Here is a 14,115-nt window from a genome sequence, read left to right on the forward strand (position 1 = left end):
GGTTCATTATAACTGATTAGCCCTAGTTTGTACCAATGTATTAGTTTTAAACCTCCTAAATAGCTTGAATGTACTCTCTGTATTCTTAAATGTTTTTAATAATTCTCAATGGTACAGTATAATTAGTGTTTTAATTAAGAGTGTAAATGATATGATTTTTAAATTGTGATTTTATTGTGTATGCTTTTATGAATTGTTTACACACTTCGAATAAAGCTTTTGAAATTTGAATTTTGACAGTCTCTTGGAAGATTCTTGTGAAAATTAAAAATTGTGTTTCTATGTAATGCTTGAATTCTGGGGTAAACAATCATTGCAATAACGAGTGTTATTGGACAAATTAAATAAACTTGTTTTAAAGACCTCAGAAGGGTAAACGGCTGCATCCGTTCGACCGAGATTCAAAGCTGTAACAAACACACTGCAAGAGTGAATTTTATTTGCTAACCAAAATTCTTTTATTATCAAGCATTTGCAACGTAATAGGTCTTGCAGTTGTGAGAGTTTGAGCTATTGGCATTGTAAATGGCAATGCCTTTTATTTATGTGTTGGTTTTTAAAACATAAATGAAAGGCATTGTCATTTACAATGCCAATAGCTTAAACTCTCGCAAATGCGAGATCTATTGCATTGCAAATGCTTGTTGAATGGAGCTAAGACCATGTAATCTTTACATGCATGTCTGTGCCTATTATTACATCATCAGTTGATCCTACAGACCTTTGAATTCGTGAGACTATGTCGCACAACATTGAAAGTTAAAATGCAGTCCCTTTTTTCTTTTCAGCATAAATTGCTGTGAATCACTGGTTACCAATGAGCAACTTGTTTCCTGATTTTAGAAGACACAACTACAAATTGAAACTGTTCATGTAAATTCCTAAGTAAGTTTTAGACACTGGCACTTCTTTCTTGTTTCTCTTTTTCTCACAATTCTTTTTAAGTTTACCTCAGTCTTTAGGGTAAATACGCTTCTGAAGAGGGGATATCTTTTGGTTCCTTCACTTACCTTGATAAATCTCAAGCTGGATATGTCACCTTTGCTTATTCTTATTTCACACGGGTGTGATTCATTTTTTGATCATGTTATAATTTATGGTGCGTTCCATTTTGCATAGTGGTCATTCATCATTTGATTCTAATGTCCTGAAGATGGTCTAGCTGATGTTTACATCGTATATACCGAAACGTTGACAATCACGCCTATTTTCGTTCCAAATCATTTGACTTAAGGATATGTTTTCTGTTTAATCAGTTACATTTGTCTGTTATCATTTGAAAGAGGTGCTCACAGTAGCAACAATGAGGTGTCTGTAATATCAAAATATGTGGAAATTCCCAGTTGTTATGTGTTGTTTTATATTGATTTCTGTACTAGTCTTTTGTACCCTTTGAAATATCTTCTCAATATAAATTCACTTTATTGAAATATATGCACCTGTGCAGGACTTTTTGTAGTAAATGTATTCCAATTGAAGAAAGTCAATGTAATTTCGAATTGATTTAATGTGAGCTACTAGATAGAGCTTGCCACCATTGTTTTCATATCAAATGCCTAATAGTGCATAAGCTAATAAATCCCTTGTAGGCACACTTACTCGTCAATATTTTGAATTATTAACGTCACGTCTCGGAAATGGCTGGAGCTGCGCGCATGGCTGCCATTTGCTTGTGCCTATGCAAATGATTTCATTTCATTTGGCATCTGTTTCCAGAGGCCCTCCTTGCCTGTGATTTTACCTTAAGAATGCATGTGTGGAAAATCCCCCTGTCAGAGGTGGAGAGCTGGGGGGCGTGGCTTAGCGCCCAAGACGGATGGACGCCTCGGGGTGAGGCTCCGTCTACGCCGAGGACTTTCAGCGGTTCCAGCCTTCACTGGACGACATGCTGCACCGCAAACGGCGGCGGAATACTTCGGGAATGTAAGCAGTGCCTCGCTGCTCTCTGGTTCTTCCTCCCTGCCCGGCATCTTCAATTCTGCTTCGGTCGCGGCTCTCTCACCGCCGCGACCGCCATTTTAATGCCTCTGCCGGCGCCTGCTTGAAGAGCGTGCACATTACGAATTTTGCCTGTAGCAGCAGGCATACTTCTCCAAATCGGCCCGAAATTGCAGGAAATGACGGCGCTTCGCTAACACAATCAAAGGTGACTTTCTCTTTCATATAGAACTATTTTTTTTGTTTTTACTCGACTTACAGCTCTCTCCTCAGCTTTGGCGGCCATTTTGCGCTTCCTATCCACTCTTTTGATCGACCATCACTGCTATTTACTTGGTATTGCTCAGGCTGCGCACATCTCTTGTCCATTTCTTCCTGGCTCGTCCTGGATTTACCACCACTTCCTCCTCTCATTGACTTTGTTGGTTTTTCCTCACTTCTCTGGTGTGTATCTACTATACTCGCTCCTGGGGCTTCCACATCATTGCAGTCTACATGGCGCAGGGTCCTGGAAAAACCCCTAAGCGCAACTTTGTTAAAAATTCGCGGCTATTTACCGCGTTGGCTCAATTAGAAACCTCTGCGGGCTCCTCCAGCTGCGAATCTTCTGTTAACATGGACGCCCCCCTCCTGCCAGGAGCGAAAACTACTCCTAAGAGATTGAAACACAATCCTCCGTCTCCCCCGAAGTCACCATCTGACCTCTCCATGGAGCTTCTCCTTGAGGAAATACGAGCACTGCGCCCATATATGGAGGAGACCAATTCAAAGCTTCAAATTTTGACTGACAACTGGTCGTTAATGGACACCAGAGTCTCTGCAGTGGAAAAGTCTGTGTCAACTCTCCAGGAAACTGCTACCAAGTCGGTGCATATGGATATGCAACTCACCACCCTCCAGAAGCAAGTGGAGGACCTTGAAAACAGGAATAGGCGCAATAATCTCCGTCTTTACGGCCTGAAGGAAGGTTGCGAGGGGAGTGATGCCATCGCCTTCTTCAAGTCCTTCTTGCCCAAGCTCCTGCATCTTCCTGAAGGCACTTCTCTTAACATACAGCGCGCACATAGGCTTGGTAGAGCTCCCTCCAGTATTTCTCCTGCGACAAAACCTAGAGGCATCATAATGTATTTTCTTGAGTACACAGATCTGCTGAAAGTTATTTTTGCAGCTAAAGCAATACCTCACTTGAAATGGTCGGATTCCACTTTGTTTATTGCCCAGGATTACGCCAAAGCTACTGCTTCTCGCCGCAAAGCATTTCTTGACATGAGAGCGGAACTGAGATCCATTGGAGCCAAATATGGTCTTTTTCACCCTTGTTTATTTAAAGTCACTTATAACAATAAGACTATGACTTTTGAAGACCCTCTCCGACTTCGCAGTTTCCTCAATTCCTGTGGTCTGGCTGATATGGAATCCTCTGGCCCTTCTTCTTCATTTCCACCGTGACTCTGCTGCTAGTATAGCCCGCCTTTCCTGGAATTTATGATATTTTGTTGCTCTTATAACGATATGTTCTTTTTTCCACAGGTTCCTTAGTTAATGTTGGACCTCATTGGTCCCAGCTTATTCTCGTTTCTATTTCTTCTCCAATTGTTCATTCCTGCGCTTTTTCCCGTTATATAGCCGTTTGTTTGTTCTAATCTCACTGTTTTTCTTCTCCTCGCAGATCGTCTTCTTGTGTTCCGTCATGGTCCTCCGGTGGGACGTCCCGTGCCCCGTTTGCTTGTCCTCCGTTGGTTGGCCTTCCATCCCTCCTCACGTCTCCGTTGCTTCCCTTCTGTTTCCTGTCCTTTGACAACCCACCCCTCATCATTTTTTGTAAGTATTGCCCCATGTTTTCTCTCTCCATTGTTCACATGTCCCATGCATTTCCGCTGGTTTTTGTCTTCATCGTTTCCTTGTTCTTCCACGTTCTTCTGAGCTCTATTTTCTTTCGACCGTTCTTGCTTTGCTTTTCCTTTCTTTTTTTCTCTTTTTCATCCTCTCTCATTTTCCTTCAGACATCATTTCTATTACTTTTATGCCCCTTTTTCGGTCATTTCTACTTATCAGCTTTAACTTCTACTCTATCAACTTTTTTCCTTACTATTTTCCCTCTTCAGCACTTTCCTACTATTTTTTCAACACGATTCTCTTTCCTTCTCATTAATTCCATGCTCTCTTTTTTTCGCACTTCTCTTCATGTTTTCTTCCTTACACTTTCCTACTTCCATTCCTTTTTTCATTTCTTCCCTCTCGAATCCTTTGAGGCTTCCTCACACCTTTGCTCTGCACTATCCCCTTTCATATCTCCTTAATGTCTGTCCGTATTGTTTCATGGAACGTTAAAGGTTTGCATTCGCCCATCAAGAGGCAAAAGATACTCTCTCATTTAGCTAAATTCAATGTTGACATTGCCTTTTTACAGGAAACCCACTTAACTGATAGTGAAGCTGCTAAACTCCAGAGAGGTTGGGTGGGTACGGTTTTTTCCGCCCCTGGTGATGGCAAAAGAAATGGTGTTGTTTTGTTAATCCGTAAATCTTTTACTCATTCAGTGCTACATTCTGACTTTGACCCTGAGGGCAGATGGTTATTTGTTAAACTTTCTTCTAAAGGTGTACCTTTCTCTTTGCTTAATGTCTATGCCCCTACGGGTGGGAATCCTATTTTCTGGAAAGCATTTGCCTCTCGTATCACTGATTGCATAGATGATAATTTCATTTTAGCAGGTGACTGTAACTTACCATTAGATCCCTTTTTGGATAGGCGTTCCAAATCTCCATTTGTCCCTAATAAATCCCATCACCTTTTTGCACACGCCATCTCCCAGCACAAATTAATTGATGCATGGCGACTTTGTCATCCAACAGACGAAGAATTTACGTTCTACTCCCCAGTCCATCATTCCCAATCCCGTATTGATTATATATTTCTATCACACCATATCTCCCAATCCCTTACCCAAGCGGAGATTGGTCCCATTGTTTTCTCTGATCATGCCCCTGTCCTGGTCAACATTGATTTTTTACCCAAATCCAATGGTCCTAAACGATGGCGCTTCAACAATTCCCTCCTAACTGATCCCAAATTTACCGCCTCCTTTATTGACTTCACTAATGAATTTTTTGTTCTTAATGAGACTCCATCCTTGTCTGCTCACACTGTCTGGGACGCTTTCAAAGCAGCTGCCAGAGACTTTATCCTTAGACATGTTGCGGCAAAACGTAAAATTGCTCGTCAACGCACTACTGATCTTCTATCTCAGATTAAACTCCTAGAGCACTCCTACTATACGTCTCATACTCAAGAGTCCTTGACAGCTCTCATCACTGCCAAAATGAACTATAATAAACAGTCCACTGATGATGCTTCCCTGTACCTCCTGAAATCCAGTTCGAAATTTTATGGTGGGAAAAACAAGGCGGGGAAAATTCTTGCCAATTATTTAAAAGTCAAACAAAACAAGTTGAATGTTGAATCTGTTTTTGATGTCCATTCGGTATTGCAACACAAAGATGCTGACATCCTGGGGGTATTTTCTCATTTCTACTCTGCACTTTATTCCTCTGACACTCAACCTTCTGCTCACTCTATTTCCACCTTCTTATCCAGCATACATCCTCCTTCTACCTTTCCTATTGATTTGACCTCCCTTGAAACTCCCCTTACCATTACTGAACTCCGCACCGCACTCCATTCACTCAAAAAGGATAAGGCTCCTGGCCCAGATGGCTTCACCGTCGAATTTTACCAACATTTTGCAAACATTCTACTACCCAAATTATTTCACCTTCTTGATTCCTTCAAGACAGACGATGCTTCCTTAGGCACTTTCTCGGATGCTTACATCTGTATCATACCAAAGGAGGGTAAGGATCATCAACATTGCAAGAACTACAGACCAATCTCCCTTGTCAATATTGATTATAAAATATATGCTAAATCTTTGGCCATTAGACTTGATCCTTTTCTCCCAGATCTCCTCGGCCCTGAACAATCGGGTTTCGTTAAGGGTCGTTTTATCTCCGACAATACCAGGCTCCTTTTTAATGTCTTATCTAAGTCCCCACGATTCAATGGTTCCTTAGCTGCTATTGCCTTAGACTCCGAAAAAGCATTTGACAGAGTAGAATGGTCATTTCTTTTTTCCGTGTTAAAATGGTTTGGATTTGGCCCCAATTTCATATCCCTTATATCCATCCTCTATGCAAACCCTAGAGCTGCGGTGTGTGCCAATGGACTCATTTCTTCATTTTTCCGACTCGGTAGAGGCGTCCGACAAGGTTGCCCTCTCTCCCCTTTTCTTTTCAATCTCGCCCTGGAACCTTTCTTATCCCGAATACGTCAAAACCCGAACATTCATGGTTTCCCTCTTGCTCAAACGCAGGTTAAATTAGCTGCCTATGCAGATGACATTTTGCTTTTCATCTCGAATCCATCTGTCTCCATCCCCGCTTTCCTCGCTGAAGTCCGTACCTATTCCCATCTCTCTGGATATAAGCTCAATAGTGATAAGTGCGAAATCCTACCTCTCACCAAATTCACCTTTAAACCTGACTTTGTTGCCTCCACTTTCACCTGGAGTCCAGCTCATATCAAATATCTTGGTTTGCACATTACTCCTTCTACCCCAGACACTATTTCGTTATGCCTTACTAAATGTTGTCAAAAATTGTCTGACCTTACTTCTAGATGGCACCCCCTTTACCTTTCTTGGTGGGGCCGTCTTGACACTATTAAGATGATGCTGTCCCCAATTATCCTTTACACCATTTCTAATTTACCCCTCTCCATTCCTGCCAAATTTTTCACTAAACTAAATTCCATACTCTCAGTATTCTTATGGTCTGGTAAAAAGCCACGTATGTCCTTGTCGCGTCTCCGCCTCCCCAAATCGGAAGGTGGGGTTAACTTCCCAAACTTTCCTGCCTATCATAAGGCGTTCCTTCTGAAACAAGCAGCCGTTTGGCTCAAAGATCCTACTGATCCCCTTCCTCTGTGGGCTAAACTTGAACGTCTTTCTCTTTCTCCTTTTTCCTTTGCCGAATACTTATCCTTTTCTCGTAAGCCCCAATTCTTGTCCAGTCCAATTCATAAATACACCGCGAAACTACTTTTAGCCATTTCTCCGGCTCCTCCCTCTTCTGTAGCAGAACTTCTCGCCACTACGATTTGGTATAATAATAGCATTCTTATCAAACTGAAACCTTTTTACTGGAAAACTTGGCGACAGCGTGGTTTAATCTGGGTCGCCCAACTTTTCACTGGATCTGTCTTTACCCCTTTTCCGGTTCTACGTCAACTCTTTTCTCTCCCTGCCTCCTTTGTTCATAAATACACCCTACTTAAACATGCAGTTATGTTCGCCTATGACTCTCTCTCCAACTCTACTCCGACTGTGATCCCTAATGCTCCCGTCTCTTCTCTACACACTCAACTACGCTCTAACCCATCAGCGTCCTCCATCTACCACTCCTTTTACGATCCTCCATCACCTAGGCCTAAATCCAAAGTTGAGGAGCAATGGGAATCTGATCTTGCTGTCTCGTGGCCCACGTCCTTGTGGGATAAAATATGGACTAAACTTCGCAAGTCTTCCAGGGCCGCTTCTCTCACACAAACCCTTTTTTTCATCTACAATCGCCTTCTGTACACGCCATCTCTTCTTCACAAGCGTTTTCCCCTGACCCCAGATCTCTGCTGGTCCTGTTCGCACCCCAACGCCACACTTTTTCACATGCTCTTCACATGCCCTCCCACGAATGCCTTCTGGACTAAAGTCTGGAATAAAATCAATTCTATTTTCAATACCTCCATCCCTTTTTCTATCCCTGACATTTTCCTTGGTTCACTTTCCTTTTCTTGGACTGATGTTGCAGCAAATGTTCATATTGTTGACCTATTATTGGCTGTTGCGTTTCAGCAAATTACTGTTAACTGGAAAGACTCCAAGGGAATTACTTTTAAAGCTTGGTGGTTCAATGTCTGTTACAACCACAGACTAGATACTGCATTTGTTTATCCCACTTCCCTAGCTCCGAAAAGGCTCTCATTATGGCTCCCCGTTACCCTTTACCTAGATACATGTGCCAAACGTTCCTTTCAACTGACCCCAGTTCAACAAGAAGTCTCGAAACCCCCTTAAATGACCTTTTGTTCCTTATTATTCATTAATGTTTATTCAACTGCATATTTGTGCGTTGCCTCTACTGTTATATAGCTTCACTGCTTGTAATTTTTAAAGTTTTAGCCTCATTCTTATCTCCCTTTCCTATCTCTCTTCCCTATCCTCCCTTCCTTCCTTGACCCTCCCCCCGTTTTCTTTTATCACATATTTTCTTTTTATTTTTATAATGCTCTCAGTTATTACCCGTGTTATTCCTGTTGTTTTCACTTTGTATACTATGCTGCCATTATTTGATTATCTTAATAAACTTTTCTTTGAACTAAAAAAAAGAGGTGGAGAGCTGGCATTTCTGAGATGCAACGGGGTTGTCATTATTTTCTTTCAGGCTGACTTTTCTGTTTTCTATGTTTACTTTCTCATCTTGGCATTTCCACACAGCCTGAAAGTCAGCTTGAGATGGAATTCCCCTTATCTCGAAGCAGCCCGGGCTTTTGCAGCTTGCAATATTACTCGGAAAGCACGCCCGGTCCCCTCCCTCTCCCTTTCAGAGCAGGTCAGCAACTCCCTCAACCCCCTTCCTCTTCCTGAGCTGAGTTCAGGCAGCTGTACAATTCTGGGAGCTTAGCAAACAGCACAGCAAGATGGCAGTTAATGTATAGTCCCGTGGCAGGAAGAGCCCAATGTCCCCTAGGCCAGGGGCAGCTCTAGGCTCATGGTGGCCCTGGGCAGCGAGCGTAGGTAGGGGGCCCCAGAAGAAGGGGTCCGAGCGAGGCAGAGCCCCCTGGAGTTAAAGAAGGGGGTCAGGGTGTTTGGATGTGGAACAGAGCCGGGGGCCACCAAATCCCTGCCAGGGGCCACCACGCAAATATGTATCCATCCTCAGAGGATTATTATATTAAGGATATATATTGGCGTGGCGGCCCCTGGGGTTTGGTGGCCCTGTGCAGGTGCACAGCTTGCACATGCCTAAGGCCGGTCCTGCCTAGGCCTTTACTTCGCTCCGCCCACGGAGCTAACTGAGTTTTTGCTGAACTCCGTGTTGTAAGCCGAGCGCGGACTAGCACAAATTCTATGAATTTCCCAGCGTGGAGTTGCCTGCCCACCCCTAGCGGTATTTCATTCTTTCATCGATTGGTAAAATGGCTGTCTCATCATAAAACCCATGGCCAATATGTAGTATCACTTTTACCTACTGACACAAAACGGGTAAAATATTTTGATACATAAGATCACTTTCCTAACAAGTCAGAATTTACAGCATGAGAGCTGCCAAACACCCCAGGCTTTAAACATTCAATATAAGGTGTAAAGACAGCTACCTGTGAAAAGAGTGCTGACACCATTAGCTTGTGATAGTACAGAAAATATGGCACAAGACTTTACTAATACTAACAAAATTCACACATGCAAGGTTTCCCATTGTTATGTGTGCTATCTTCAGCTATTCATGACTTTTTACCCAACTGCACTTTTCAATTGAGGCTTTTGAGCCCATGGTACAATGTTAACAGCAACATTTCAAGTCCCAAAATTAAATACGATGTATGGGTAATGGTGAGGGTTGACTTATAGCTTATAGTGAGCTATTGGAACACTTGGCAGGTATGAATCTCCACACAACATCGGTACCGCCTTAATGTAATCAGGCAAAGAGTGCAGAAAAGCAGTGGTGAGCATACTTAAAGAATCAAGTTTCAGGTGCTTTAAAATGTAAGACTACAATTTAATCTGGAATAATTCAAAATTGAAAGGCCCGCAAGGTGCCATGCTGTTGGCAGGGTTGACAAGTACTACGATGTCATAATATTCAGTGAGAAGTGGGTAAATGACCCCCAACTGTGTCCATTAATGTATTAAAGCATTCGAATATAGCACTATTTTATAATGTATTAATAGCCCTATAAACCAGATAGTCCTGACAGTGTGAGCATGAGAAGTAATGAGACATAGGAGAGAATGTGAAGAGGGGTGTAATACACAGAATGTCTGTGCTTCAAACAGTCTAACATAAGTTCATTTTACATACGCCAAGAGGAAGACATTACATACCCTGCATTACTTCTCCTTTAAATTAAATGTGTGCTTTATAAGCATCACTGCAAAAAGAAAACATGTTTTATAAACTATAGAAATATGCTGTTTTTGTCTATTTTGAGATTTAGACAGCTGAATAAATACTGATAAGCACTGTTTTCAAATGCTTTGGAAAACACAGGGAAAACACCACTGACATCCACAAACAAATACACTAAATACAGGATTACCTAGACACACCTCATGCTGGGAAGTTAATTGTTGTTCTGTACATAATATTATTCCTGACCCCCACTTTCAAGGGTACCGTAAACATGCCTTGTGTCCCTGCGGCCCATCTCCCTAGGTCAATTAATTGACAGCAGAATTAACTAGGTCAAATGGAAGCCTTCCAAATATGGGTTGACGGATCAATCTGACCCTAGCAATCACCTGAGCTTATCAGACTGATTTTGTCAAGACTACATTCAGCCATAGAATTTACAAAGTTCTTGAGAAAGGGCAGCCCCTTCATAGTGGGATTTATCTTCAGCAAATATTTCACAAAGCTAAATAAAGACTTAGGCCCTGATTTAGAATGTTGAAGAAAGGGCACTCCGCTGCAAACACAATGGAGTATTCTGCCTGCCAAACCCTTGGTCCTCCCACCTCTTTTAGAAATGGGCGGACCTTAAGTATTCCGCCGACTGAACTGCAATTGGCTTCATCAACATAGTGCTCCTCCAATGGCCCAACAGAGTAGGGGCAATTGGGGAAAGGATGTTACACCATCCACTCTATTTACAGTGGACACTTTAACCCCTTCGCTGCGTGGGTAATTCCCCCGCTGTGCTGGGGGGGAGGGGGGCACGCACAGCACCCCCATGCTCTTGACGAGCTCAGCTCGTCATGAGGCATGGCGCTCCTGTGCTCATGACGAGCTGAGCTCGTCACAGGTGCACCGGCTCCCGTGGAACGCTCAGCACAGCAGGGGAATTCTCCCCGCACCTGAGCTCAGCTCGTCATGAGCATGGGAGGGGTTAATGGCTTTTATTTCCTGTTGGTGAGGAACAGGAAAAAAACAATAATGACTACCACCTCCTAAAAGACAATGGACAGTGTGTGGGGGTCATTAGTTATTTGTTTTTCAAAAGCAAACTCCCACTTTGGGTGTTGATTCTTCTAACACAAAAAGTAACATTTTTACACCAGGTTGTCAAAACCGCCTCTTAGCTTAGTAGGTCCTTTCAATGTACAAAGATGACCGCCGGGTCGGTGGTCATCGCTAAATTTGTGGGGCGGAGTACCCTCAGGGTAGTGGAGGTAATATCCTGTGTCATCCTAACAGACATAACTGCGATTGCCAAACTCTAAATCAGGCCATTATTCTATTGTTGGATAATATATATTTTCTTTGACAGAATTCTTCTCTTCTGGCCACAATGATGTTGCAAAGACTATGTGGCTGGGCTTATAGGCCTCTTTGTCTCTCTTCAAATGGTGTTTTTACCATTACATACAAGTCATGTGGTATTCTATTTTTGTAATGTGAGCTCAATTGGGAACCAACTTTTATTGTATGTTGTTTCCATAGAGTTTTTCTGAGGCAAGTTTCATTAAAGTATCTCTACAGACTGCGGCAAACAGCTGTAGCTATTTACAGTTTTCATTCCTTATTTTCAGATCTGGTTGTGAGCTAATAGGTGACAGTCTATCTATGGTCACGTTTTCCTGCCCCTATTTTCTGCAGTGAGTGTTGAATGATTTTTTCTGGATGGGAGCCTTATTTTGAATAGTATGGGCTGTGGGCTTCAGCACAGGTAAGGTAAACAGTAGCAGCAAATAATCAGGCTTAGTCCTAGCCTGGGGAACCAGGCAGCACTCAGCTCCAAGTTCAAGTGGAATTGAAGCATGGTCCTTGCAAGGTTGCATCAATGTAGTTTTTCATAAAGCTCTAGTAGGGTTTCAGGCTTATATTCACAGTACTTGGTAATTTCAGGAGAAAATAATGGGCGAGGCCAGCTAACCCTGCCCTTAGGGTGCATTACTATGGTTATGCTTACATGATAATGCACAGAAAAGCTGGCCCCAAGGGAATCCATCTGTTGAATATCTTGTCGATCACAGCCAGACTGCCAATGAAGAAGATGACATAGGGAGTGATCTGGCTTTGTCCCTTGGGTGGGTACCTTCTGTCTTCCATCTTGCACACATCATTTGTACAAATAAATGTTTGCCTTAGCTACTGGCATCCTTTCCAACAGATGTACTAAAGATGATCACTTTCACCCTTCTGTTATGTGCCCGGGTTAGGCCCATGTAACAAAGCCGCACATTTTCTTACATTGTCCTCTTTTCTGCACAGTAAGATTGTTGCTGTTATCTTTTGCAAATATTCGCGTGCATGACAATGTTGGATTGGTTTCTCTGAAACTACTACTGTTTCACATCTGGCTTCAAACATAGCATCGCGAGCGTGCGTAGCTGCTTGTCGCGCCCATTCGCAATGCGTTTTTCTTGTTCGGGAGCATGTTGTGCGTGTTCGGGGCGCTGTTTGCGTGCTCGGGGAGAGTATCTCGTGAACTTACCCATGCGGTCACCTATGGGCGCAGCCATCTTGTTTTTTCAATTGTCCCGCTCGCGATGCCTTATTTCCTGTTCCGGGTCGCGTATAGCGTGTTCGCGATGCGCATGTCATGTTCGGGAACGCTATGTACTTGTTCGCGATGATTAGTGCGTGCTCACGGGAAATATCGCACAAACTTACCCACGCGGTCGCAATGGGTGCGGCCATCTTGTTTTTTCATTCTATGCTATGGTTCTGGGCCTAGTTTTCTATCCTTACTTAATCTTTGCAATCCTTAGTTTTTTACACTGTTTTTCTGACTTTTTTTATTTATCATCTATCTCTCTCTGTCCTTAAGTTTATATTTTGCATTTTATTTCTAATTTTACTGTGTTTTTTTACTTTTCTACTGTTTTATTTTACTTCTTTCTTTAAGCTCCTACTTCTTCCCCCTAACTTAATTTTTTTCTTCTAACTTTTCTTTTCGGCCTCCACCCCAGAACCATGGCCAAGGGCAGCAGTACCGGCTCCAAGGGCAAGGCACCTGTGCCCAAGAGCAAGCTGCCTTGCAGAAGAATGCGCCCTGCAGGGGTGCAGGCCCGGCAGCTTTTTGCAGAGGCCGAGGTGGACGCCCTTGTTTTTTTAATCCAGCGCCACCTCCCCTTAACCTTGGCAGCAGGCGGCAGGCCAGGCTCCGGGTACCCTACCCAGAAGCGTCCCCCCCGGTGGGCGAAGATGCGACAGGCAGTGTTTTGCTGCTCAGGGATCCGGTGCACCCACAACCAGCTGGCCCACCGGTGGTCAGACATCCTGGACCGGGCGCAGGACCTGTTGGACCTGCTAGGTTTCGAGGTTGTGGGGCTTGGTGAGTAGCTAATATATAGTAGTATAAGTATTGTGTATAATTTTTGGACGAATAACACGATTACTAGTGCTTACATTGCAGGTAAATTAAGTTTCCAAATCTTCTGTGAATGTAGGACACAGGTGCTCGGCGCTTCTCTTACTTGTTTGCAACTTGGCACTAGCTTGGGCTGATTAATGTTACAGTTTACTTTAGAGAACTGGAGTTAGTTAATGCTATTGCTAGAGAAAGTCTAGTCCTTCCATTGTCCTTCTGTGAAATAGTGGTGGATGGATACTAGGTTTACTTGGTATTAGTTCATATTTTTTTTACGGTCTGCATGACGCCTCCTCTGTCACGGAGTGCTGCTTACCCCAGTCCTCCGTAGAACCTTTTGTAGTTTGTTTAGTGAGTGGTAGGCTTAGCATTGTCAGTCAGTAGCAGAACAACCTCAGACGCAACCAACCAACAATTTGGTGTATGCACAAAATTATGCATGTGTCCTCCATCTCATCTATACATTTTTGAAGGCAAAAATAAAATGGAAATGCAGACTTACTGAACAATTGGCCCGTCTGGAATAGGTGTTCTAGGTCAGGTGGTACTTAGGCTTTGTTAGTCTTCTGGCATCAGAATGATTAT

The sequence above is a fragment of the Lissotriton helveticus genome, chromosome 5_1 (genome assembly GCF_964261635.1).
Source record: "Lissotriton helveticus chromosome 5_1, aLisHel1.1, whole genome shotgun sequence".
In the NCBI taxonomy this organism is placed as follows: domain Eukaryota; kingdom Metazoa; phylum Chordata; class Amphibia; order Caudata; family Salamandridae; genus Lissotriton; species Lissotriton helveticus.